Source organism: Mustelus asterias, chromosome 20 (genome assembly GCF_964213995.1).
Source record: "Mustelus asterias chromosome 20, sMusAst1.hap1.1, whole genome shotgun sequence".
NCBI lineage: Eukaryota > Metazoa > Chordata > Chondrichthyes > Carcharhiniformes > Triakidae > Mustelus > Mustelus asterias.
Window position 1 is genome coordinate 70,362,139 of NC_135820.1, and position 25,834 is coordinate 70,387,972.

The window sequence follows — 25,834 nt, forward strand, 5'->3', positions numbered from 1 at the left end:
AGAGCAGGAGCACAGAGAGAGAGCAGGAGCACAGAGAGGGCAGGAGCGCCGAGAGAGAGAGCAGGTGCACAGACAGAGAGCAGGAGCACAGGGAGAGCAGGAGCACAGAGTGAGAGCAGGAGTACAGAGAGAGAGAGAGAGCAGGAACACAGAGAGAGAGAGAGCAGGACCACACAGAGAGAGAGAGCAGGAGCGCAGAGAGAGCAGGAGCACAGAGAGACTGACAGCAGGAGCACAGAGAGAGAGTGCAGGAGCACAGAGAGAGAGAGCAGGAGCACAGAGAGAGAGAGCAGGAGCACAGAGAGAGCAGGAGCAGAGAGAGCAGGAACACAGAGAGAGCAGTAGCACAGAGAGAGAGAGCAGGAGCACAGAGAGAGCAGGAGCGCAGAGAGAGAGAGCAGGAGCACAGAGAGAGAGAGAGTAGGAGCACAGAGGGAGCACGAGTACAGAGAGAGAGCAGGAGCGCAGAGAGAGAGAGAAGGAGCGCAGAGAGAGAGCAGGAGCACAGAGAGAGAGAGCAGGAGCACAGAGAGAGAGAGCAGGAGCACAGAGAAAGAGAGAGCAGGAGCACAGAGAGAGACAGAGAGTTGGAGCACAGAACGAGAGAGAGAGAGCAGGAGCACAGACAGAAAGAGAGAGAGCTGGAGCACAGAGAGAGAGAGAGAGAGAGCAGGAGCACACAGAGAGAGAGAGCAGGAGCACAGCGAGAGAGAGAGCAGGAGCACAGAGAGATAGCAGGAGCACAGAGAGGGCAGGAGCGCAGAGAGAGAGAGCAGGTGCACAGAGAGAGAGCAGGAGCACAGAGAGAGCAGGAGCACAGAGTGAGAGCAGGAGCGCAGAGAGAGAGAGAGCAGGAGCGCAGAGAGAGAGAGCAGGAGTACAGAGAGAGAGAGAGAGCAGGAGCACAGAGAGAGAGAGAGCAGGAGCACAGCGAGAGAGAGAGAGAGCAGGAGCGCAGAGAGAGCAGGAGCACAGAGAGACAGACAGCAGGAGCACAGAGAGTGAGAGCTGGAGCACAGAGAGAGAGAGAGCAGGAGCACAGAGGGAGCACGAGCACAGAGAGAGAGCAGGAGCGCAGAGAGAGAGAGAAGGAGCGCAGAGAGAGAGGAGGAGCACAGAGAGAGAGAGCAGGAGCACAGAGAGAGAGAGCAGGAGCACAGAGAGAGAGAGAGCAGGAGCACAGAGAGAGACAGAGAGTTGGAGCACAGAACGAGAGAGAGAGAGCAGGAGCACAGACAGAAAGAGAGAGAGCAGGAGCACAGAGAGAGAGAGAGAGAGCAGGAGCACACAGAGAGAGAGAGCAGGAGCACAGCGAGAGAGAGAGCAGGAGCACAGAGAGAGAGCAGGAGCACAGAGAGGGCAGGAGCGCAGAGAGAGAGAGCAGGTGCACAGAGAGAGAGCAGGAGCACAGAGAGAGCAGGAGCACAGAGTGAGAGCAGGAGCGCAGAGAGAGAGAGAGCAGGAGCGCAGAGAGAGAGAGCAGGAGTACAGAGAGAGAGAGCAGGAGCACAGAGAGAGAGAGAGCAGGAGCACAGCGAGAGAGAGAGAGAGAGAGCAGGAGCGCAGAGAGAGCAGGAGCACAGAGAGACAGACAGCAGGAGCACAGAGAGTGAGAGCTGGAGCACAGAGAGAGAGAGCAGGAGCACAGAGAGAGAGAGAGAGAGAGCAGGATCACAGAGAGAGAGAGAGCAGGAGCACAGAGAGAGAGCAGGAGCACAGAAAGAGAGCAGGAGCACAGAGAGAGAGAGCAGGAGCACAGAGAGAGAGAGCAGGAGCACAGAGAGAGAGAGAGAGCAGGTGCACAGAGAGAAAGCAGGAGCACAGAGTGAGAGCAGGAGCGCAGAGAGAGAGCAGGAGCACAGAGAGAGAGAGAGCCAGCGCACAGAGAGAGTGAGAGCAGGAGCAGAGAGAGAGAGCGAGCAGGAGCACAGAGGGAGAGAGAGAGTTGGAGCACAGTGGGAGAGAGAGAGAGAGCAGGAGCACAGAGAGAGAGAGAGCAGGAGCACACAGAGAGAGAGAGCAGGAGCACAGCGAGAGAGAGAGCAGGAGCACAGAGAGAGAGCAGGAGCTCAGAGAGAGAGCAGGAGCACAGAGAGAGCAGGAGCGCAGAGAGAGAGAGCAGGAGCACAGAGAGAGAGAGCAGGAGCAGAGAGAGAGAGCAGGAACACAGAGAGAGAACAGGAGCACAGAGAGAGAGCAGGAACACAGAGAGAGCAGGAGCACGGAGAGAGAGAGAGAGAGCAGGAGCACAGAGAGAGAGAGAGCAGGAACTCAGAGAGAGAGAGAGCAGGAGCACAGAGAGGGAGAGCAGGAGCAGAGAGAGAGCAGGAACACAGAGAGAGCAGGAGCACGGAGAGAGAGAGAGAGAGAGCAGGAGCACAGAGAGAGAGAGAGAGCAGGAGCACAGAGAGAGCAGGAGTACAGAGAGAGAGAGAGCATGAGCACAGAGAGAGAGCAGGAACACAGAGAGAGCAGGAGCACGGAGAGAGAGAGAGAGGAGGAGCACAGAGAGAGAGAGAGAGCAGGAGCACAGAGAGAGAGCAGGAGCACAGAGAGAGCAGGAGCACAGAGAGCAGGAGCACAGAGAGAGAGCAGGAGCGCAGAGAGAGAGAGCAAGAGCACACAGAGAGAATAGGAGCACAGAGAGAGAGAGCAGGAGCGCAGAGAGAGAGCAGGAGCACAGAGAGAGAGGGCAGGAGTACAGAGAGAGAGAGAGAGCAGGAACACACAGAGAGAGAGAGCAGGAGCACAGAGAGAGAGAGAACATGAGCACAGAGAGTGAGAGTGCAGGAGCACAGAGAAAGGGAGAGAGAGCCGGAGCGCAGAGAGAGAGAGCAGGAGCACTGAGAGAGCAGGAGCAGAGAGAGAGAGAGACCAGGAGCACAGAGAGATAGAGCAGGAGCACAGAGAGAGAGAGCAGGAGCACACAGAGAGAGAATAGGAGCACAGAGAGAGAGAGAGAGAGAGCAGGAGCACAGACAGAAAGAGAGAGAGCAGGAGCACAGAGAGAGAGAGAGAGCAGGAGCACACAGAGAGAGAGAGCAGGAGCACAGCGAGAGAGAGAGCAGGAGCACAGCGAGAGAGAGAGCAGGAGCACAGAGAGAGAGAGAGAGAGAGCAGGAGCACAGACAGAAAGAGAGAGAGCAGGAGCACAGAAAGAGAGAGAGAGCAGGAGCACACAGAGAGAGAGAGCAGGAGCACAGCGAGAGAGAGAGCAGGAGCACAGTGAAAGAGCAGGAGCACAGAGAGGGCAGGAGCGCAGAGAGAGAGAGCAGGTGCACAGAGAGAAAGCAGGAGCACAGAGTGAGAGCAGGAGCGCAGAGAGAGAGAGAGCAGGAGCGCAGAGAGAGAGCAGGAGCACAGAGAGAGAGAGCAGGAGCACAGAGGGAGAGAGAGAGTTGGAGCACAGTGGGAGAGAGAGAGAGAGCAGGAGCACAGACAGAAAGAGAGAGAGCAGGAGCACAGAGAGAGAGAGAGAGCAGGAGCACACAGAGAGAGAGAGAAGGAGCACAGCGAGAGAGACAGCAGGAGCACAGAGAGAGAGCAGGAGCACAGCGAGAGAGAGAGCAGGAGCACAGAGAGAGAGAGAGAGAGAGCAGGAGCACAGACAGAAAGAGAGAGAGCAGGAGCACAGAAAGAGAGAGAGAGCAGGAGCACACAGAGAGAGAGAGCAGGAGCACAGCGAGAGAGAGAGCAGGAGCACAGTGAAAGAGCAGGAGCACAGAGAGGGCAGGAGCGCAGAGAGAGAGAGCAGGTGCACAGAGAGAAAGCAGGAGCACAGAGTGAGAGCAGGAGCGCAGAGAGAGAGAGAGCAGGAGCGCAGAGAGAGAGCAGGAGCACAGAGAGAGAGAGCAGGAGCACAGAGAGAGAGAGCAGGAGCACAGAGAGAGAGAGCAGGTGCACAGAGAGAGAGCAGGAGCACAGAGAGAGAGAGAGCAGGAGCACAGAGGGAGAGAGAGAGTTGGAGCACAGTGGGAGAGAGAGAGAGAGCAGGAGCACAGACAGAAAGAGAGAGAGCAGGAGCACAGAGAGAGAGAGAGAGCAGGAGCACACAGAGAGAGAGAGAAGGAGCACAGCGAGAGAGACAGCAGGAGCACAGAGAGAGAGCAGGAGCACAGAGAGAGAGAGCAGGAGCGCAGAGAGAGAGCAGGAGCACAGAGAGAGAGAGCCAGGAATACAGAGAGAGAGAGCAGGAACACACAGAGAGAGAGAGCAGGAGCACAGAGAGAGAGAGAACAGGAGCACAGAGAGTGAGAGTGCAGGAGCACAGAGAGAGTGAGAGAGAGCAGGAGCGCAGAGAGAGAGTGCAGGAGCACTCATAGAGCAGGAGCAGAGAGAGAGAGAGCAGGAGCACAGAGAGAGAGAGCAGGAGCACACAGAGAGAGAATAGGAGCACAGAGAGAGAGAGAGAGAGTTGGAGCACAGAGGGAGAGAGAGAGCAGGAGCACAGACAGAAAGAGAGAGAGCAGGAGCACAGAGAGAGAGATAGAGAGAGCAGGAGCACAGAGAGAGAGAGAGCAGGTGCACAGCGAGAGAGCAGGAGCGCAGAGAGAGCAGGAGCGCAGAGAGAGAGAGCAGGAGCACAGAGAGAGAGCAGGAGCACAGAGAGAGCAGGACAACGGAGAGAGAGAGAGAGAGCAGGAGCACAGAGAGAGAGCAGGGGCACAGAGAGAGAGCAGGAGCACAGAGAGAGCAGGAGCACAGAGAGAGAGAGAGCAGGAGCACAGAGAGAGACAGCAGGAGCACAGAGAGAGAGAGCATGAGCACAGAGAGAGAGCAGGAACACAGAGAGAGCAGGAGCACGGAGAGAGAGAGAGAGCAGGAGCACAGAGAGAGAGCAGGAGCGCAGAGAGAGAGCAGGAGCACAGAGAGAGAGAGCAGGAGCACAGTGAGAGAGCAGGAGCACAGAGAGACCAGGAGCGCAGAGAGAGAGAGCAGGAGCACAGAGAGACAACTGGAGCACAGAGAGAGAGAGAGAGCAGGAACACAGAGAGAGAGAGAGAGCAGGAGCACAGAGAGAGAGAGAGCAGGAGCACAGAGAGAGAGAGAGAGCAGGAACACACAGAGAGTGGGAGCAGGAGGACAGAGAGAGAGCAGGAGGACAGAGAGAGAGCAGGAGCACAGGGAGAGCAGGAGCACAGAGAGAGCAGGACAACGGAGAGAGAGAGAGAGAGAGCAGGAGCACAGAGAGAGAGAGAGAGCAGGGGCACAGAGAGAGAGCAGGAGCACAGAGAGAGCAGGAGCACAGAGAGAGAGAGAGCAGGAGCACAGAGAGAGACAGCAGGAGCACAGAGAGAGAGAGCATGAGCACAGAGAGAGAGCTGGAACACAGAGAGAGCAGGAGCACGGAGAGAGAGAGAGAGCAGGAGCACAGAGAGAGAGCAGGAGCGCAGAGAGAGAGCAGGAGCACAGAGCGAGAGAGCAGGAGCACAGTGAGAGAGCAGGAGCACAGAGAGACCAGGAGCGCAGAGAGAGAGAGCAGGAGCACAGAGAGACAACTGGAGCACAGAGAGAGAGAGAGAGCAGGAACACAGAGAGAGAGAGCAGGAGCACAGAGAGACCAGGAGCGCAGAGAGAGAGAGCAGGAGCACAGAGAGACAACTGGAGCACAGAGAGAGAGAGAGAGCAGGAACACAGAGAGAGAGCAGGAGCACAGAGAGACAACTGGAGCACAGAGAGAGAGAGAGAGCAGGAACACAGAGAGAGAGAGCAGGAGCACAGAGAGAGAGAGAGAGCAGGAGCACATAGAGAGAGCTGGAGCACAGAGAGAGAGAGCAGGAACACAGAGAGAGAGAGAGAGCAGGAACACAGAGAGAGAGAGAGAGCAGGAGCACAGAGACAGAGAGCAGGAGCACAGAGAGAGAGAGCAGGAACAGAGTGTTTCAGTAAAACAATAAACCAACTACTCTGAGTCTCTGAAGTTCAAGTGAATAAAGATTTTAATTCAAACATATGCTGGGTAAATTAAGTCTGGGTTGGTGTCTGCTGCAAAGTTTGTGTCGCGGGATGAGCGGGATTCTCCAATAACGACCGTTCCCGCCCTGCTGCAAGCTCCATTTCCAGCACCGGCAGCAGGGAATCCCAACCGCGGGTAAGTTCGGAGGGTTTGCCACATATTTCACTGCACAGCTCACAACACCTCCCCGTCTGTGCTCTCACACCCTCATCGTGGTTTTAATTTTACAACTTATATCCTTCGCAAGTTTCCCACAGTACCAGCTACATATCCCACTGTGCTGAGAAAGAGATGTCATTCCTACATTTCTCCAGACTAAAACTCGAAATGCAAGTTGTAATATCAAGAAATATGATGCTATTTCAGATGTCCCAGTTCAACAATGAAAGTAGCAGCTTGGAGAGAGCCAAGGTACACGGGAGAACAGGGCATAAAAAGAGCACTATGCAGACAGAGCAACATGGAGAGAGATCTACATGAAGAGAGCAACATGGAGAGAGCAACATGGAGAGAGCAACACGGAGAGAGCGACACGGAGAGAGCGACACGGGGAGAGCGACACGGAGAGAGCAACACGGAGAGAGCTACATGGAGAGAGATCTACATGGAGAGAGCAACACGGAGAGAGCAACACAGAGAGAACAACACAGAGAGAGCGACCCGGAGAGAGCGACACGGAGAGAGCGACACGGAGAGAGCGACACGGAGAGAGCGACGCGGAGAGAGCGACGCGGAGAGAAATGACCCTGGTAATTATCGACCGGTTAGTCTTACTTCGGTGGTTGGTAAATTGATGGAAAAGGTCCTTAGGGATGGGATTTACGACCATTTAGAAAGATGCGGATTAATCCGGGATAGTCAGCACGGATTTGTGAAGGGCAAGTCGTGCCTCACAAATTTGATTGAATTTTTTGAGGAGGTAACTAAGTGTGTTGATGAAGGTAGGGCAGTTGATGTCATATACATGGATTTTAGTAAGGCGTTTGATAAGGTCCCCCATGTTCGGCTTATGATGAAAGTGAGGAGGTGTGGGATAGAGGGAAAGTTGGCCGATTGGATAGGTAACTGGCTGTCTGATCGAAGACAGAGGGTGGTGGTGGATGGAAAATTTTCGGACTGGAGGCAGGTTGCTCGCGGAGTGCCACAGGGATCAGTGCTTGGTCCTCTGCTCTTTGTGATTTTTATTAATGACTTAGAGGAGGGGGCTGAAGGGTGGATCAGTAAATTTGCTGATGACACCAAGATTGGTGGAGCAGTGGATGAGGTGGTGGGCTGTTGTAGGCTGCAAAGAGACATAGATAGGATGCGAAGCTGGGCTGAAAAATGGCAAATGGAGTTTAACCCTGATAAATGTGAGGTGATTCATTTTGGTAGGACTAATTTAAATGTGGATTACAGGGTCAAAGGTAGGGTTCTGAAGACTGTGGAGGAACAGAGAGATCTTGGGGTCCATATCCACAGATCTCGAAAGGTTGCCCCTCAAGTGGATAGAGCTGTGAAGAAGGCCTATAGTGCGTTAGCTTTTATTAACAGGGAGTTGGAGTTTAAGAGCCGTGGGGTTATGCTGCAACTGTACAGAACCTTGGTGAGACCACATTTGGAATATTGTGTGCAGTTCTGGTCACCTCACTATCAGAAGGATGTGGAAGCGCTGGAAAGAGTGCAGAGGAGATTTACCAGGATGCTGCCTGGTTTGGAGGGTAGGTCTTATGAGGAAAGGTTGAGGGAGCTAGGGCTGTTCTCTCTGGAGCGGAGGAGGCTGAGGGAGACTTAATAGAGGTGTGGTGAACCATCGTTGGTTCCCACTGGATAGTGCTGAGCCAGGGGCTGGCCAGTACTGCAAGGATGTACATATGTTACTGTTGGGTTGTGCTATTGTTGCTGTTGGGGTTAGGGTGGGGTTGTTACACCTTTGTACTGTAGTGTTGTGGCACATCCCAGTCGGGCTCCGCCTCCTGGGAGAGGTATAAGAGTCCCTGCTCTGGCCGGGACCCCTTCAGTCTGGGATAGTGTATATAATTACTGGCTGCTTCATTACAGTAAATAAAAGCCTTTCATTTACCAAGCTTCAGGCCTCGTGTTTGAGTAGCGCATCAATTTTATTTACTGTCAAACTCTCGTCGAATAAAAAAAAAGAGAGAGAGTATGGAGCAAATTCTGAAGCCGGAATGCCTTACACTAGATCCACGTGCGGTGGGCGCTTCTAACACCTTCGACCACTGGCTGAAGTGTTTCGAAGACTACCTGGCAGCCTCCGCAGCGGTCACCACAGATGATGACAGACTCCGGGTCCTCCATGCGAGGGTAAGCGACACTGTCTACCTCGCGATCCGTGCGGCCACCGATTATACTAAGGCCCTTGAGCTTCTGAAGAAGCGCTATATCAAACCACCCAATGAGATACACGCTCGTTACCTCCTAGCCACTCGACGACGGCAGTCTGGCGAAACGATGGAGGAATATGCGAACGAGCTCCTACAGCTAGCCAGGGGCTGTAACTGCAAAGCTGTGTCGGCTGAGCAGAGCATGAACGACCTCGCCCGAGATGCGTTTGTGGCCGGGGTCGGATCGTCGTACATTCGACTTAAACTGTTGGAGAAGGGTAACCTTGATCTTACCCAGGCCATCGAGCTAGCAGAGATGCTCGAGACGGCCTCCAAAAGCTTAGTATTATATCCAGAGGACCATGTGGAAACAACATGGCAGGAGCAGTCGCCAATCCCTCCTCGTCCCTCGGGTTCGAAATGCTGCGTAATGGCGTGCTCACACTCGGGCCAGACGACGGCAGCAGCCCCGGGCGGCCCGCGGTGCTATTTCTGTGGGGGAGCGAAGCATACTCGGTAACAGTGTCCCGCTAAAGCTGTGTTGTGCACCGCATGCGGTAAAAAAGGGCACTATTCAAAAGTGTGCCGATCTAAACCCAGGAACGGCAGTGCGGCCTGCGATTCTTCAGAGCTCGGGTCTTCGTCGTCGAAGCCATCGCGGGGTTCGTCCACGTGCGAGGCCAGGACGACGCCATTACGGTCGACGGAGTCGGAGGAGTGTGACCACCAGGGGTCACTGAGTTTGGCACCCTCACCCACGTGCGACTCATGGGAGCAGCCATGTTGGTCGACACTGACCACGAACGACCAGCAGGGGTCCTCCTCATCGATTTCAGCGGCCTGCAGTGGCGCTCATGAACCAACGGTGGCGTCGATCATCCTGGACCAGGCCAAGCCTCATAGACTTGACAAATCTATGATGAATATCCGGGTAAATGACCACGTGATTTATTGTCTGTTTGACAGCGGGAGCACTGAGAGCTTTATCCACCCAGATACTGTGAAGCGGTGTGGACTCCAGATTCAACCTGCCGAACAGACAATCTCTATGGCATCAAGGTCCCGATCTGTTGCCATGCTCGGGAGTTGCGTGGTAACCTTGAAAGTGCAAGGCACAGTTTACGAGCGTTTCAAGCTCCTCGTGTTGCCGTATCTTTGCGCGCCAATACTTCTCGGACTAAACTTCATGGTCCACTTGAGGAGTGTAACCCTACAGTACGGTGGGCCACTCCCTTCACTGGCAGTGGGAAAACAGCAGCAGCCTCCAAATTGCCCAACGCCTGTAGCCTCTCGACGCTGAAGATCACCACACCCTCCCTGTTCCAGAATCTTGTGCCAGGCTGCAAGCCCATCGCGACTAAAAGTAGGCTTTACAGCGCTGAGGATCGGATCTTCATTAGATCTGAGGTTCAGCGGCTCCTCAAAGAAAGGATCATACAACCCAGCGCTAGTCCGTGGAGGGTGCAGGTCGTGGTGGTCAAGAGCGGGAACAAACCCCGGATGGTGCCTTTAGAACGGAACAATCTCATTAGTGACAGACAGCATGGTTTTGTAAGAGGGAGGTCGTGCCTTACAAATTTGGTGGAGTTTTTTGAGGAAGTGACAAAAACGCTTGATGAAGGAAGGGCCGTGGATGTCGTCTATATGGATTTCAGTAAGGCATTTGACAAAGTCCTACATGGCAGGTTGGTTAAGAAGGTTAAGGCTCATGGGATACAAGGAGAAGGGGCTAGATGGGTGGAGAACTGGCTTGGCCATAGGAGACAGAGGGTAGTGGTCGAAGGGTCTTTTTCCGGCTGGAGGTCTGTGACCAGTGGTGTTCCGCAGGGCTCTGTACTGGGACCTCTGCTATTTGTGACATATATAAATGATTTGGCAGAAGGTGTAACTGGTGTAATCAGCAAGTTTGCGGATGACACGAAGATGGCTGGACTTGCGGATAGCGAAGAGCATTGTCGGGCAATACAGCAGGATATAGATAGGCTGGAAAATTGGGCGGAGAGGTGGTAGATGGAGTTTAATCCGGATAAATGCGAAGTGATGCATTTTGGAAGAAATAATGTAGGGAGGAGTTATACAATAAATGGCAGAGTCATCAGGAGTATAGAAACACAGAGGGACCTAGGTGTGCAAGTCCACAAATCCTTGAAGGTGGCAACACAGGTGGAGAAGGTGGTGAAGAAGGCATATGGTATGCTTGCCTTTATAGGACGGGGGATAGAGTATAAAAGCTGGAGTCTGATGATGCAGCTGTATAGAACGCTGGTTAGGCCACATTTGGAGTACTGCATCCAGTTCTGGTCGCCGCACTACCAGAAGGATGTGGAGGCGTTAGAGAGAGTGCAGAGAAGGTTTACCAGGATGTTGCCTGGTATGGAGGGTCTTAGCTATGAGGAGAGATTGGGTAGACTGGGGTTGTTCTCCTTGGAAAGACGGAGAATGAGGGGAGATCTAATAGAGGTGTACAAGATTATGAAGGGTATAGATAGGGTGAACAGTGGGAAGCTTTTTCCCAGGTCGGAGGTGACGATCACGAGGGGTCACGGGCTCAAGCTGAGAGGGGCGAAGTATAACTCAGATATCAGAGGGACGTTTTTTACACAGAGGGTGGTGGGGGCCTGGAATGCGCTGCCAAGTAGGGTGGTGGAGGCAGGCACGCTGACATCGTTTAAGACTTACCTGGATAGTCACATGAGCAGCCTGGGAATGGAGGGATACAAACGATTGGTCTAGTTGGACCAAGGAGCGGCACAGGCTTGGAGGGCCGAAGGGCCTGTTTCCTGTGCTGTACTGTTCTTTGTTCTCTGTTCTTTGGTTATTGACTACAGTCAGACCATTAATCGATATACGCAGCTGGATGCGTATCCTCTCCCACGCATATCTGATATGGTCAATCGGATTGCGCAGTACCGGGTGTTCTCCACCATTGACCTCAAGTCTGCCTACCACCAACTCCCCATTCGCCCAGAGGACCGACAGTACACGGCTTTTGAGGCTGATGGCCGCTTGTATCACTTTCTCAGGGTTCCCTTTGGTGTCACCAATGGGGTCTCGATCTTCCAGCGTGCTATGGACCGAATGGTGGACCAGAACGGGCTGCGGGCTACATTCCCGTACCTGGATAATGTCACCATCTGCGGCCATGACCAGCAGGACCACGACATGAATCTCCTGAACTTCCTACGCACTGCATCTCGCCTGAACTTGACCTACAACAGGGAGAAGTGTGTGTTTCAAACGCGCCGTTTAGCCATCCTAGGATACGTGGTGGAAAACGGGGTCATTGTCCCTGATCCAGACCGTATGCACCCCCTTTCTGAACTTCCCTTGCCTGCTAGTGGAAAAGCACTGCGAAGATGCTTAGGCTTCTTCTCTTATTATGCGCAGTGGGTCCCCAACTACGCGGACAAAGCCCGTCCGCTCATTCAGTCCACGACTTTTCCCTTAACGCCAGAGGCCCGATTGGCCTTCGATAAATTGAAAGCCGACATCGCGAAAGCTACGATGCACGCTGTAGACGAGTCCATCCCCTTTCAGGTGGAGAGCGATGCATCTGATTTCGCCCTGGCCGCCGCACTTAACCAGGCGGGCAGACCCGTCGCATTTTTTTCCCGCACCCTCTAAGGCCCCGAAATTCGGCATTCAGCGGTGGAAAGGGAGGCCCAGGCCATTGTGGAGGCCATCAGGCACTGGCGCCATTACTTGGCGGGAAAAAGGTTCACCCTGATCACGGACCAGCGGTCCGTGGCGTTCATGTTTAACAACACGCAGAGGGGCAAAATCAAGAATGACAAGATCTTGCGGTGGAGAATTGAACCCTCCACCTATAACTACGACATCATGTACCGTCCAGGGAAACTCAATGAGCCCTCGGATGCCCTCTCGCGTGGAACATGCGCTAGCATACAGAAGGACCGTTTGCAGGCCCTCCATAATGACCTATGCCATCCTGAAGTCACTCGGCTCTACCACTTTATAAAAGCCCGCAACCTGCCTTACTCGGCAGAGGACGTCAGGTCAGTAACAAGGAGCTGTCGGGTTTGCGCAGAATGCAAACCGCACTTTTACCGACCTGACCGGGCACATTTAGTCAAGGCCACTCGTCCCTTCGAGAGACTGAGTGTCGATTTTAAGGGCCCCCTTCCCTCAACAGATCGGAATGTGTACTTCCTCAATATCATTGATGAGTACTCGCGGTTCCCTTTTGTTGTTCCCTGCTCTGATACATCCGCTGCCACGGTTATCAAGGCAATCCGTGATCTCTTTACCCTGTTCGGGTACCCCAGCTACATCCATAGCGACAGGGGCTCGTCGTTCATGAGCGATGACTTGAGGCAATTCCTGCTCTCATACGGGATTACCTCTAGTAGGACCACGAGCTACAACCCTAGGGGTAATGGACAGGTGGAACGCGAGAATGCTACAGTCTGGAAGGCTGTCTTACTGGCGTTGAAGTCAAAAGGTCTTCCAGTCTCCCGTTGGCAAGAGGTGCTCCCTGATGCGCTCCATTCTATTCGCTCCCTCCTGTGTACGGCAACCAATGCTACTCCCCACGAGAGGATGTTCTCATTCCCTCGGAAGTCTTCCTCGGGGACCTCATTACCGTCTTGGTTGACGTACTCAGGACCCGTCCTCCTGCGGCGACATGTAAGGGCCCGCAAGTCCGACCCGTTGGTCGAACAGGTCCATCTCCTCCACGCCAACCCTCAGTATGCCTATGTGGCATACCCTGACGGGCGAGAGGACACGGTCTCGATCCGAGACCTGGCGCCAGCAAGGGACGTAGCAACCCCTGTCGCTCCCATACCCCCTGTTACAAACCCCTTAACTCTTGTTTCTCCCCCGGACACGGCGCGGGCAGCATCGGGACCATTGCTTAACCATTTTACTCCCATGTACAGCTTGCCTGAGCCCAGAAGATGGTCGCCACTGCAGGGCGTGTCAGGATCCAATGGACTACCGTCACCTCAGGGTCAACCGGCCTGTGAGTCCGTGGAAGAACAGCTGGACGCCACCTTGGGGAGAACGCCACCGCTCGTGCCTTCTCCGGTGTCACCGCCGGTATTGAGGAGGTCACAACGACGGTGCGGTCCCCCTGACCGTCTGAACTTATAGACTGCTGACACTTTATTCTGTTTTTTGTACCCCGCCGGCCTTTGTTCTCAAAGGGGGGGTGAATGTGGTGAACCATCGTTTTTTCCCACTGGATAGTGCTGAGCCAGGGTCTGGCCAGTACTACAAGGATGTACATATGTTACTGTTGGGTTGTGCTATTGTTGCTGTTGGGGTTAGGGTGGGGTTGTTACACCTTTGTACTGTAGTGTTGTGGCACATCCCAGTCGGGCTCCGCCTCCTGGGAGAGGTATAAGAGTCCCTGCTCTGGCCGGGGCCACTTCAGTCTGGGATAGTGTATGTAATTATTGGCTGCTTCATTACAGTAAATAAAAGCCTTTCATTTACCGAGCTTCAGGCCTCGTGTTTGAGTAGCGCATCAAGAGGTTTATAAAATGATGAAGGGGATAGATAGAGTGAACGTTCAAAGACTATTTCTTCGGGTGGATGGAGCTATTACAAGGGGGCATAACTATAGGGTTCGTGGTGGGAGATATAGGAAGGATATCTGAGGTAGGTTCTTTACGCAGAGAGTGGTTGGGGTGTGGAATGGACTGCCTGCAGTGATAGTGGAGTCAGACACTTTAGGAACATTTAAGCGGTTATTGGATAGGCACATGGAGCACACCAGGATGATAGGGAGTGGGATAACTTGATCTTGGTTTCAGATAAAGCTCGGCACAACATTGTGGGCCGAAGGGCCTGTTCTGTGCTGTACTGTTCTATGTTCTATGTAGAGCGCAATGGAGAGAGCTACATGGAGAGAGCAACATGGAGAGAGCAACATGGAGAGAGCAACATGGAGAGAGCGCGATGGAGAGAGCAACATGGAGAGAGCAACATGGAGAGAGCAACATGGAGAGAGCGCGATGGAGAGAGCAACATGGAGAGAGCGCGATGGAGAGAGCAACATGGAGAGAGCAACATGGAGAGAGCTACACGGAGAGAGCAACACGGAGAGAGCAACATGGAGAGAACTGCATGGAGAGAGCAACACGGAGAGAGCAACACGGAGAGAGCAACACGGAGAGAGCAACACGGAGAGAGCAACATGGAGACAGCAACATGGAGAGAGCAACATGGAGAGAGCGCGATGGAGAGAGCAACATGGAGAGAGCGCGATGGACAGAGCAACATGGACAGAGCAACATGGACAGAGCAACATGGAGAGAGCAACATGGAGAGAGCAACTTGGAGAGAGCAACATAGAGAGAGCAACACGGAGAGAGCAACATGGAGAGAGCAACACGGAGAGAGCAACACGGAGAGAGGAACATGGAGCGAGCAACATGGAGCGAGCAACATGGAGAGAGCAACATGGAGAGAGCAACATGGAGAGAGCAACACGGAGAGAGCAACATGGAGAGAGCAACACGGAGAGAGCTACATGGAGAGAGCAACATGGAGAGAGCTACATGGAGAGAGCAACATAGCAAGATAGACATGGAGAGAGCAACATGGAGAGAGCAACATGGAGAGAGCAACATGGAGAGAGTAACATGGAGAGAGCAACATGGCGAGAGCTACATGGAGAGAGCAACACGGAGAGAGCAACATGGAGAGAGCGCGATGGGGAGAGCAACACGGAGAGAGCAACATGGAGAGAGCAACATGGAGAGAGCAACATGGAGAGAGCAACATGGAGAGAGCAACATGGAGAGAGCAACATGGAGAGAGCGCGATGGAGAGAGCAACACGGAGAGAGCAACACGGAGAGAGCAACATGGAGAGAGCAGCATGGAGAGAGCAACATGGAGAGAGCAACACGGAGAGAGCAACATGGAGACAGCAACACGGAGAGAGCAACATGGAGAGAGCAACATGGAGAGAGCAACATGGTGATGCGCGTTATCATACACGATGCTTGATGCTCAGGAAATAATTATTTGCGGTAACAAAGCAGCTATTAATTATGTACACGATCCCAGACTGAGGGGTCCCAGCCAGAGCAGGGACCTTTATAACTCTCGCAGACGGCGGGGCCCGACTGGTCTGTACCACAATACTACAATACAAAGGTGTAACAACCCCACCCTAACCCCAACAGCAACAAGTAGCACAACCCATCCCTAACCCAACAGCAACATATGTACACACTTGTAGTACTGGCCAGACTCTGGCTCAGTACTATCCAGTGGGAACCAACGATGGTTCACCACACATGGAGAGAGCAACATGGAGAGAGCAACATGGAGAGAGCAACACGGAGAGAGCAACACGGAGAGAGCAACACGGAGAGAGCTACACGGAGACAGCAACACGGGGAGACCTACATGGAGAGAGCAACACGGAGAGAGCGACATGGAGAGAGCGACATGGAGAGAGCAACATGGAGAGAGCAACACAGAGAGAGCAACACGGAGAGAGCAACATGCAGAGAGCTACATGGAGAGAGCAACATGGAGAGAGCAACACGGGGAGAGCTACAAGGAGAGAGCTACATGGAGAGAGCGCGATGGAGAGAGCAACATGGAGAGACCAGCATGGAGAGAGCAACATGGGGAGGCCTACGTGGAGAGAGCAACACGGAGAGAGCAACACGGAGAGAGCAACATGGAGAGAGCTACACGGAGAGAGCAACATGGGGAGAGCTACACGGAGAGAGCAACACGGAGAGAGCTACACGGAGACAGCAACACGGGGAGACCTACATGGAGAGAGCGACACGGAGAGAGCGACATGGAGAGAGCGACATGGAGAGAGCAACATGGAGAGAGCAACACAGAGAGAGCAACACGGAGAGAGCAACACGGAGAGAGCAACATGGAGAGAGCTACACGGAGAGAGCAACATGGGGAGAGCTACACGGAGAGAGCAACACGGAGAGAGCTACACGGAGACAGCAACACGGGGAGACCTACATGGAGAGAGCGACACGGAGAGAGCGACATGGAGAGAGCGACATGGAGAGAGCAACATGGAGAGAGCAACATGGAGAATGCAACATGGAGAGAGCAACACGGAGAGAGCAACATGGAGAGAGCAACATGGAGAGAGCAACATGGAGAGAGCAACACGGAGAGAGCAACATGGAGAGAGCAACATGGAGAGAGCAACATGGAGAGAGCAACACGGAGAGAGCAACATGGAGAGAGCAACATGGAGAGAGCGCGATGGACAGAGCAACATGGACAGAGCAACATGGAGAGAGCAACATGGAGAGAGCAACATGGAGAGAGCAACATGGAGACAGCAGCATGGAGAGAGCAACATGCAGTGAGCAACATGGAGCGAGCAACATGCAGTGAGCAACATGGAGAGAGCAACATGGAGAGAGCAACATGGCGAGAGCAACACGGAGAGAGTAACACGGAGAAAGCAACATGGAGAGAGCAACATGGAGACAGCAACGTGGAGACAGCAACATGGAGAAAGCTACATGGGGAGAGCAACACGGAGAGAGCTACATGGCGAGAGCTACATGGAGAGAGCAACATGGAGACAGCAACGTGGAGAGAGCAACATGGAGAGAGCAACACGGAGAGAGCAACATGGAGAGAGCAACATGGCGAGAGCAACACGGAGAGAGTAACACGGAGAAAGCAACATGGAGAGAGTAACACGGAGGGAGCAACATGGAGAGAGCAACATGGAGAGAACAACATGAAAAGAGCAACACGGAGAGAGCAACATGGAGAGAGTAACACGGAGAAAGCAACATGGAGAGAGTAACACGGAGGGAGCAACAAGGGCGGCACGGTAGCACAGTGGTTAGCACTGCTGCTTCACAGCTCCAGGGTCCCGGGTTCGATTCCCGGCTCGGGTCACTGTCTGTGTGGAGTTTGCACATTCTCCTCGTGTCTGCATGGGTTTCCTCCGGGTGCTCCGGTTTCCTCCCACAGTCCAAAGATGTGCGGGTTAGGTTGATTGCCTAGGTTAAAAAAATTGCCCCTTAGAGCCCTGGGATGCATAGGTTAGAGGGATTAGTGGGTAAAATATGTGGGGGTAGGGCCTGGGTGGGATTGTGGTCGGTGCAGACTCGATGGGCCGAATGGCCTCCTTCTGCGCTGTAGGGTTTCCATGATTTTCTATGAACATGGAGAGAGCAACATGGAGAGAGCAACATGGAAAGAGCAACACGGAGAGAAAAACATGGAGAGAGCAACATGGAAAGAGCAACACGGAGAGAGCAACATGGAGAGAGCAACACGGAGAGAGCAACATGGAGAGAGCAACACGGAGAGAGCAACATGGAGAGAGCAACACGGAGAGAGCAACACGGAGAGAGCAACATGGAGAGAGCAACACGGAGAGAGCAACATGGAACTAGGAACATGCAGAGAGCAACATGGAGAGAGCGCGATGGAGAGAGCAACATGGAGAGAGCAACATGGAGAGAGCAACACGGAGAGAGCAACACGGAGAGAGCAACACGGAGAGAGCAACATGGAGAGAGCAACACGGAGAGAGCAACATGGAGCAAGGAACATGCAGAGAGCAACATGGAGAGACGCGACGGAGAGAGCAACATGGAGAGAGCAACATGGAGAGAGCAACATGGAATGAGCAACATGGAGAGAGCAACACGGAGAGAGCAGCATGCAGAGAGCAACATGGAGAGAGCGCGATGGAGAGAGCAACACGGAGAGAGCAACATGGAGAGAGCAACACGGAGAGATCTACACGGAGAGAGCAACATGGAGAGAGCAACACGGAGAGAGCAACATGGAGAGAGCAACACGGAGAGAGCATCCATGGAACTAGGAACATGCAGAGAGCAACATGGAGAGAGCGCGATGGAGAGAGCAACATGGAGAGAGCAACACGGAGAGAGCAACATTGAGAGAGCAACACGGAGAGAGCAACATGGAGCAAGGAACATGCAGAGAGCAACATGGAGAGACGCGACGGAGAGAGCAACATGGAGAGAGCAACATGGAGAGAGCAACATGGAACGAGCAACATGGAGAGAGCAACATGGAGAGAGCACCACGGAGAGAGTGACACGGAGAGAGCAGCATGCAGAGAGCAACATGGAGAGAGCGCGATGGAGAGAGCAACACGGAGAGAGCAACATGGAGAGAGCAACACGGAGAGATCTACATGGAGAGAGCAACATGGAGAGAGCAACACGGAGCGAGCAACATGCAGAGAGCAAGATGGAGAGAGTAACATGGTGAGAGCTACATGGAGAGAGCAACATGGAGAGAGCGACACGGAGAGAGCAACACGGAGACATCTACATGGAGAGAGCAACATGGAGAGAACAACATGGAGAGAGCAACATGGAGAGAGAAACATGGAGAGAGCAACACGGAGAGAGCAACACGGAGAGAGCAACACGGAGAGAGCAACACGGAGACATCTACATGGAGAGAGCAACATGGAGAGAGCAAAATGGAGAGAGCAACACGGAGAGAGCTACATGGAGAGAGAAACACGGAGAGAGCAACATGGAGTGAGCAACATGGAGAGAGTAACATGGAGAGAGCAACACGGAGACATCTACATGGAGAGAGCAACACGGAGAGTGCTACATGGAGAGAGAAACACGGAGAGAGCAACATGGAGAGAGCAACATGGAGAGAGCAACATGGAGAGAGCATCACGGAGACATCTACATGGAGAGAGCAACACGGAGAGAGCAACATGGAGAGAGCAACATGGAGAGAGCAACATGGAGAGAGCAACATGGAGAGAGCAACACGGAGAGAGCAACATGGAGAGAGCAACATGGAGAGAGCAACACGGAGAGAGCAACACGGAGAGAGCAACACGGAGACATCTACATGGAGAGAGCAACATGGAGAGAGCAACATGGAGTGAGCAACATGGAGAGAGCAACATGGAGAGAGCAACACGGAGAGAGCAACATGGAGAGAGCAACACGGAGAGAGCAACATGGAACTAGGCACATGCAGAGAGCAACATGGAGTGAGCAACATGGAGAGAGCAACATGGAGAGAGCAACACGGAGTGAGCAACATGGAGAGAGCGCGATGGAGAGAGCAACATGCAGAGAGCAACACGGAGAGAGCAACACGGAGAGAGCAACATGGAGCAAGCAACACGGAGAGAGCAACATGGAGAGAGCAACACGGAGAGAGCAACACGGAGAGAGCAACACGGAGCGAGCAACACGGAGAGAGCAACATGGAGAGAGCAACATGGAGAGAGAAACACGGAGAGAGCAACATGGAGAGAGCAACATGGAGAGAGCAACATGGAGCGAGCAACACGGAGAGAGCAACATGGAGAGAGCAACACGGAGAGAGCAACACGGAGAGAGCAACATGGAGAGAGCGTGATGGAGAGAGCAACATGCAGAGGGCAACACGGAGAGAGCAACACGGAGAGAGCAACATGGAGCGAGCAACACGGAGAGAGTGACATGGAGAGAGCAACACGGAGAGAGCAACACGGAGAGAGCAACACGGAGAGAGCAACACGGAGCGAGCAACACAGAGAGAGCAACATGGAGAGAGCAACACGGAGAGAGCGCGATGGAGAGGGCAACATGTTGAGAGCAACTTGGAGAGAGCTACGTAGAGAGAGCAACACGGAGCGAGCAATGCGGAGAGAGCAACACGGAGCGAGCAACACGGAGAGAGCAACATGGAGAGAGCAACACGGAGAGAGCAACATGGAGAGAGCGCGATGGAGAGAGCAACATGCAGAGAGCAACATGGAGAGAGCAACATGGAGAGAGCAACATGGAGAGAGCTACATGGAGAGAGCAACACGGAGCGAGCGCAATGGAGAGAACAACATGGAGAGAGCAACATGGAGAGAGCGGAAATGTCCTCCGTGCCTTTTTCTACCGCGCGGAGGCGTTTCCTGTGCGGGCTGCTGCTGCACACCTTCCACTACCGCCTCCTCGCCTGTCGCCCGGATACACCTTGGTGGGCCTTGCTGCCGCCGGGCGGCGGAGGTCCCCGCTGGAGGTCCCTCTACGGAGGGATCTCCCCCAATTACGTCGGGGACCTGGGGTGGAGGGTGATGCATGCAGCAGTGCCGCACAACCGTAGGGTTCACTGGTTCACGGGCTCCGAAGACTGCCCTTTCTGTGGCCTTGTGGAGTCCGTGGACCATGTCTATGTTGTGTGTCTTAGGCTGCACTCCCTTTTTGTTTTCCTAAAGAACCTTTTATTGATGTTTTGTTTGCACTTCAGTCCCACGCTCCTGATCTACAGACACCCGGTGCGGAGAGGGGAGGGTCGGGATGGCGACTTCCTCGTGAACCTGCTCCTGGGCCTGGCGAAACGCGCCATTTACCGGTCCAGGCAGCGGGTGATTGAGGGGGCCGTCCATCCTGACTGTCTGCCCCTCTACCGCGGCTACGTTCGCGGCCGGGTGTCCCTGGAGAGGGAGCATGCGGTGTGCACGGGCGCGGTTGACGCCTTCCGCGCCCGCAGGGGTTGGGGTGCGTTATCGACCCCAATAATCACATTTTAATTTGATGTTTTTAAGTTTCCTTTGCACTTTGATTTCTGTTCGGGCTGTTCCCCCTCCTTTTTGGGGAGCTGCCCCTTTTACTTTGTCCTGACTTAATCTGAGTTTGTTTATTTGGTTTGACCTAAAAAGAGGGCAACATGGAGAGAGCAACATGGAGAGAGCTACATGGAGAGAGCAACATGCAGAGAGCAACATGGAGAGAGCAACATGGAGAGAGCTACATGGAGAGAGCTACATGGAGAGAGCAACATGGAGAGAGCAACATGGAGAGAGCTACATGGAGAGAGCTACATGGAGAGAGCAACATGGAGAGAGCAACATGGAGAGAGCAACACGGAGAGAGCAACATGGAGAGAGCAACATGGAGAGAGCAACATGGAGAGAGCAACATGGAGAGAGCAACATGGAGAGAGCAACATGGAGAGAGCTACATGGAGAGAGCTACATGGAGAGAGCAACATGGAGAGAGCTACATGGAGAGAGCTACATGGAGAGATCTACATGGAGAGAGCTACATGGAGAGATCTACATGGAGAGAGCAACATGGAGAGATCTACATGGAGAGAGCTACATGCAGAGAGCAACACGGAGAGATCTACATGGAGAGATCTACATGGAGAGAGCAACATGGAGAGAGCTACATGGAGAGATCTACATGGAGAGAGCTACATGGAGAGATCTACATGGAGAGAGCTACATGCAGAGAGCACTGTGCAGAGAGCAATATGGAGAGGGCACTGTGCAGAGAGCAATATGGAGAGGGCACTATGCAGAGAGCAGGGGCACAGGTGTGCAGTGAGTGACTTGCATTTATATCGCATTTTCCTCAACTATATGAGTTTGCATCAGGCTTTGCAGCCAATGAAATACTTCTGAAGTGTATTCATTTATTACTTATTAGTGTCACAAATAGACTCAGATTAACACTGCAATGAAGTTACTGTGAAAATCCCCACTATTAGCTATTGTCATGCTGCAAATGCAGCAGCCTATTTGCACGCAGGAAGGACCCACAAATAGCAATGTGGTAACGAACAGATAACCTGTTTTACTGACATTGATTGATGGATAAATAATGGCCGGGACACCAGGGAGAATTCCACTGCCCTTAAGACCATAAGACCATAAGACATAGGAGCGGAAGTAAGGCCATTCGGCCCATCGAGTCCACTCCACCATTCAATCATGGTTGATTTCAACTCCATTTACCCGCTCTCTCCCCATAGCCCTTAATTCCTCGAGAAATCAAGAATTTATCCATTTCTGCCTTGAAGACGCTCAACGTCTCGGCCTCCACAGCCCTCTGTGGCAATGAATTCCACAGACCTACCACTCTCTGGCTGAAGAAATTTCTCCTCATCTCTGTTCTAAAGTGACTCCCTTTTATTCTAAGGCTGTGCCCCCGCGTCCTAGTCTCCCCTGCTAATGGAAACAACTTCCCTACGTCCATCCTATCTAAGCCGTTCATTATCTTGTAAGTTTCTATTAGATCTCCCCTCAACCTCCTAAACTCCAATGAATATAATCCCACGATCCTCAGACGTTCATTCTTTGAAATGTTCCCATGAAATCATTAGTATGCATGAGCAGATGAGGCACATCTCACCTGTAAAACAGCACTCCAACAGTGCAGCATTTATCCAGTACTGCACTGAACCGTTGGACTAGATTCCAGTGTCCAAGTCTCTAGCGTCAGGCTGGAGCCAACATCCATCTGACTCATAAACTGTGAACTCTCCATTTCTTTCTCTTTCAGCATTGAACCGTAATTCGTTTCAGAATGTTGATTGTTTTTGTAAATGTGGATGTGAAACTTCAAGAGACATGACTTTACCTTTCAAAATATTTTGCTATCTTTACCTGGATGGGTTTTTAACTCAATTTTAAAAGAAGCCTTTTTTGTTTTAATTCTCAATATGGTGGCACAGTGGTTAACACTGCGGCCTCACAGCGACAGTGACCCGGGTTCGATTCCAGCCTCAGGTGACTGTGCGTGCGGAGTTTGCACATTCTCCCCTTGTCTGCTCCGGTTTCCTCCCACACTCCGAAGCTGTTCGGTTAGGTTGATTGGCCATGTTAAATTGCCCCTTAGTGTCAGGGAGATTAGCAGAGTAAATACATGGGGTTATTAAGTTAAAGTTTACTTATTAGTCACAAGTAGGCTTACATTAACACTGCAGTGAAGTTACTGTGAAAATCCCCAAGTCGCCACACTCCTATTCGGGTACACTCAGGCAGAATTTAGCATGGCCAATGCACCTAACCAGCACTTCTTACGGACTGCGGAAGGAAACCGGAGCACCCAGAGAAAACCCACGCAGACACAGGGAGAACGCGCAAGCTCTACACAGGCAGTGACCCAAGTCAGGGGTCGAACCCGGGTACCTGACGTTGCAAGGCAGCAGTGCTAACCACTGAGCCGCCCTATGTTTATGTTTATGAACATAAACATAATACTTATGGGTTATGGGGATAGGGCCTGGGTGGGATTGTTTTCGGTGCAGGCTCGATGGGCCAAATGGCCTCCTTCTCAACTGTAGGGATTCTATGAGTCCTATGAGTTTATACATGTAGTCGAATTCATTTCTTTGCAGTCAGTAAGTAACTAGTTAAACACAGACAATGAGTACAACGCTTTCTCAATTCATACACATCCTCTTAGGGTTAAACTTGGAGTGGTTTGGCAGGGGAATCAATTCTATCCCTCCTCATGAAGCATAACAAAAGACCAATCGAACGTTGACCTTCATTGTGAGCGTTTGGAGTCTAACAGTAGGGAAGTCTTACTACAACTATACAGGGCACTGCTGAAACCTCAGCTGCAATACAGTATTGGTCTCCTTACTTAATATTGGAAGCCATTCAGAGAAGGTTTGCGAGGTTGATCCCTGGGATGAAAGGGTTGTCTTATGAGGAAAGGTTGAGCAGTTGGGCCCACATCAAGTGAAGTTTAGGCGAATGAGACCTGATCTTATAAAAACATAAAATTCTGAGGGAGCTTGACAGGGTAGAATAGAGGCTGGGAAGATGTTCCCTCTCGTGGGGGAATCTAGAATGGGGGGGGACCAATTAAAATGATGAGTCTCCCATTTAAAATGGAAATGAGGAGGAAATCAGTCTTTGGAATTCTATTCCACAGATATACAAAGGACAAGGAACAATACAACACAGGAACAGCTCCTTCCGCCCATCAAGCCTGCATTGATACTTGGTTTCTATCCCTCTGCCTGAATTCAGACAGATTTTTGATCAACAAGAGAGTGAAGGGTTTTGGAGGGAAGACAGGAAAGTGGAGTTAAGATTATAATCAGATTAGTTATGCACGGCAGAGAAGGCTCGATGGACTGAATGGCCTACTCCTGTTCCAATTTCTTATGACTTTATAATCTTTTGAACCTTGTCTGATAATTAGTATGATTATCAATCAGTCCAAAATTGTCATCAGGTTATGGTAATGTGATTGGACATAATAATATGTCCATAATAATAATAGGAAGAATGTTCTTGCTCTCGAGGGAATGCAGCGAAGATTTACTGATGAGGAGAGATTGTCTAGGTTAGGATTGTTTTCGCTGGCGTTCAGACGAATGAGGGAGGATCTCATAGAGACTTATAAAATTCTAACAGGACTAGACAGGGTAGATACAGGGAGGATGTTCCCGATGGTGGGGGAGTCCAGAACCAGGGGTCACAGTCTGAGGATTCGGGGTAGAACATTTAGGACGGAGGTGAGGAGACATTTCTTCACTCAAAGAGTGGTGAGCCTGTGGAATTCATTCCCACAGGAAGTAGTTGATGCCAAAAATTGAATGTATTCAAGAGGCGGCTGGATATAGCACTTGGGGGCGAATGGGATCAAAGGTTATGGGGAGAAAGCAAGATTAGGCTATTGAGTTGGATGATCAGCCATGTTCGTAATGAATGGCGGAGCAGGATCAAAGGGCCGAATGGCCTCCTCCTGCTCCTATCTTCTATGTTTCTATGTAATAGACACACAGTGGCATCTAGTCTTGCAACTATATAATTGCATTCTGAAAGGTGGGAGGGTGGCAGTCCTCCAATAGACCTGTCTGTTAACGTGGGATAGCAACTGTTACATAGATATACAACAGTACCTGAGGTGGCGTGATCACAGGCTGGAACATAATTGAAGGGTTCGGATGATTTACGTCCAGAACAATGGATGCTTGAGCAGGAGTTAAGGAATGTTGGCTGGAATTCACCAGCTGTTCACACCCCACTACCGCTGACAGTGAGAATGGAGAATTTGGCGTTCAGTCAAACCTCCACTCACTGCAACAGGACAGGAGAATCTGAGTGCGGGTGGTCGGAGATTCTGGTCTGCTATCGAAGCATAAGAATCAGGTATAGTTTGAAATTAAGTTCAAGTTTAATTATTAGTGTCACAAGTAGGTTTACATTCACACTGCAATGAAGTTACTATGAAAATCCCCTAGTCGCCACATTCCGGCACCTGTTCGGGTACACCGAGGGAGAATTTCGCATGGCCAATGCACCCTAACCAACACGTCTCTCAGACTGTGGGAGGAAACCGGAGCACCCGGAGTGAACCCACGCGGACACGGGGAGAACGCGCAGACTCCACACAGACCGTGACCCAAGCCGGGAATTGAACCCGGGTCCCTGGCGCTGTGAGGCAGCAGTGCTAACCACTGTGCCACCGTGCCGCCATTCAATTTAGTCAGTTCAATGTAGTTTAGCGGAAGTATGTTTATGAAAGCTTTAAGGCATTAAGCGGCAGGACTACTTTATGTATAGATTAATGGATGCCTGTGAGCACTCAGCTGGATGTAATATATCAAGGAGCTTCAGGTGACAGTCCGACCTTCAACCTCCACTGATATGATGAAGTGTGACTCCTGTTCAAATTGATGTGTGGGAGAAGAGAGGTTACTCCCTTTTTATCATCAGGTTGATCATCAGGTTGGAGTCATTATCGGTCAGACATCAATCACCATCATCCTCGTTGCATGATGCAACTGAATTAGTGGCTCTGGCCCTCATTAGTATAAGATAATTGAGAAAA

General features: G+C 52.2%; 1 protein-coding gene across 1 annotated transcript in view; it reads left to right on the forward strand.

The window, feature by feature from the left end:
- The window catches only part of plcg1 (phospholipase C, gamma 1), a 586,083-nt gene that overhangs the window by 11,348 nt on the left and 548,901 nt on the right, over nt 1–25,834 (forward strand). The gene's annotated exons all lie outside the window — the stretch shown is intronic.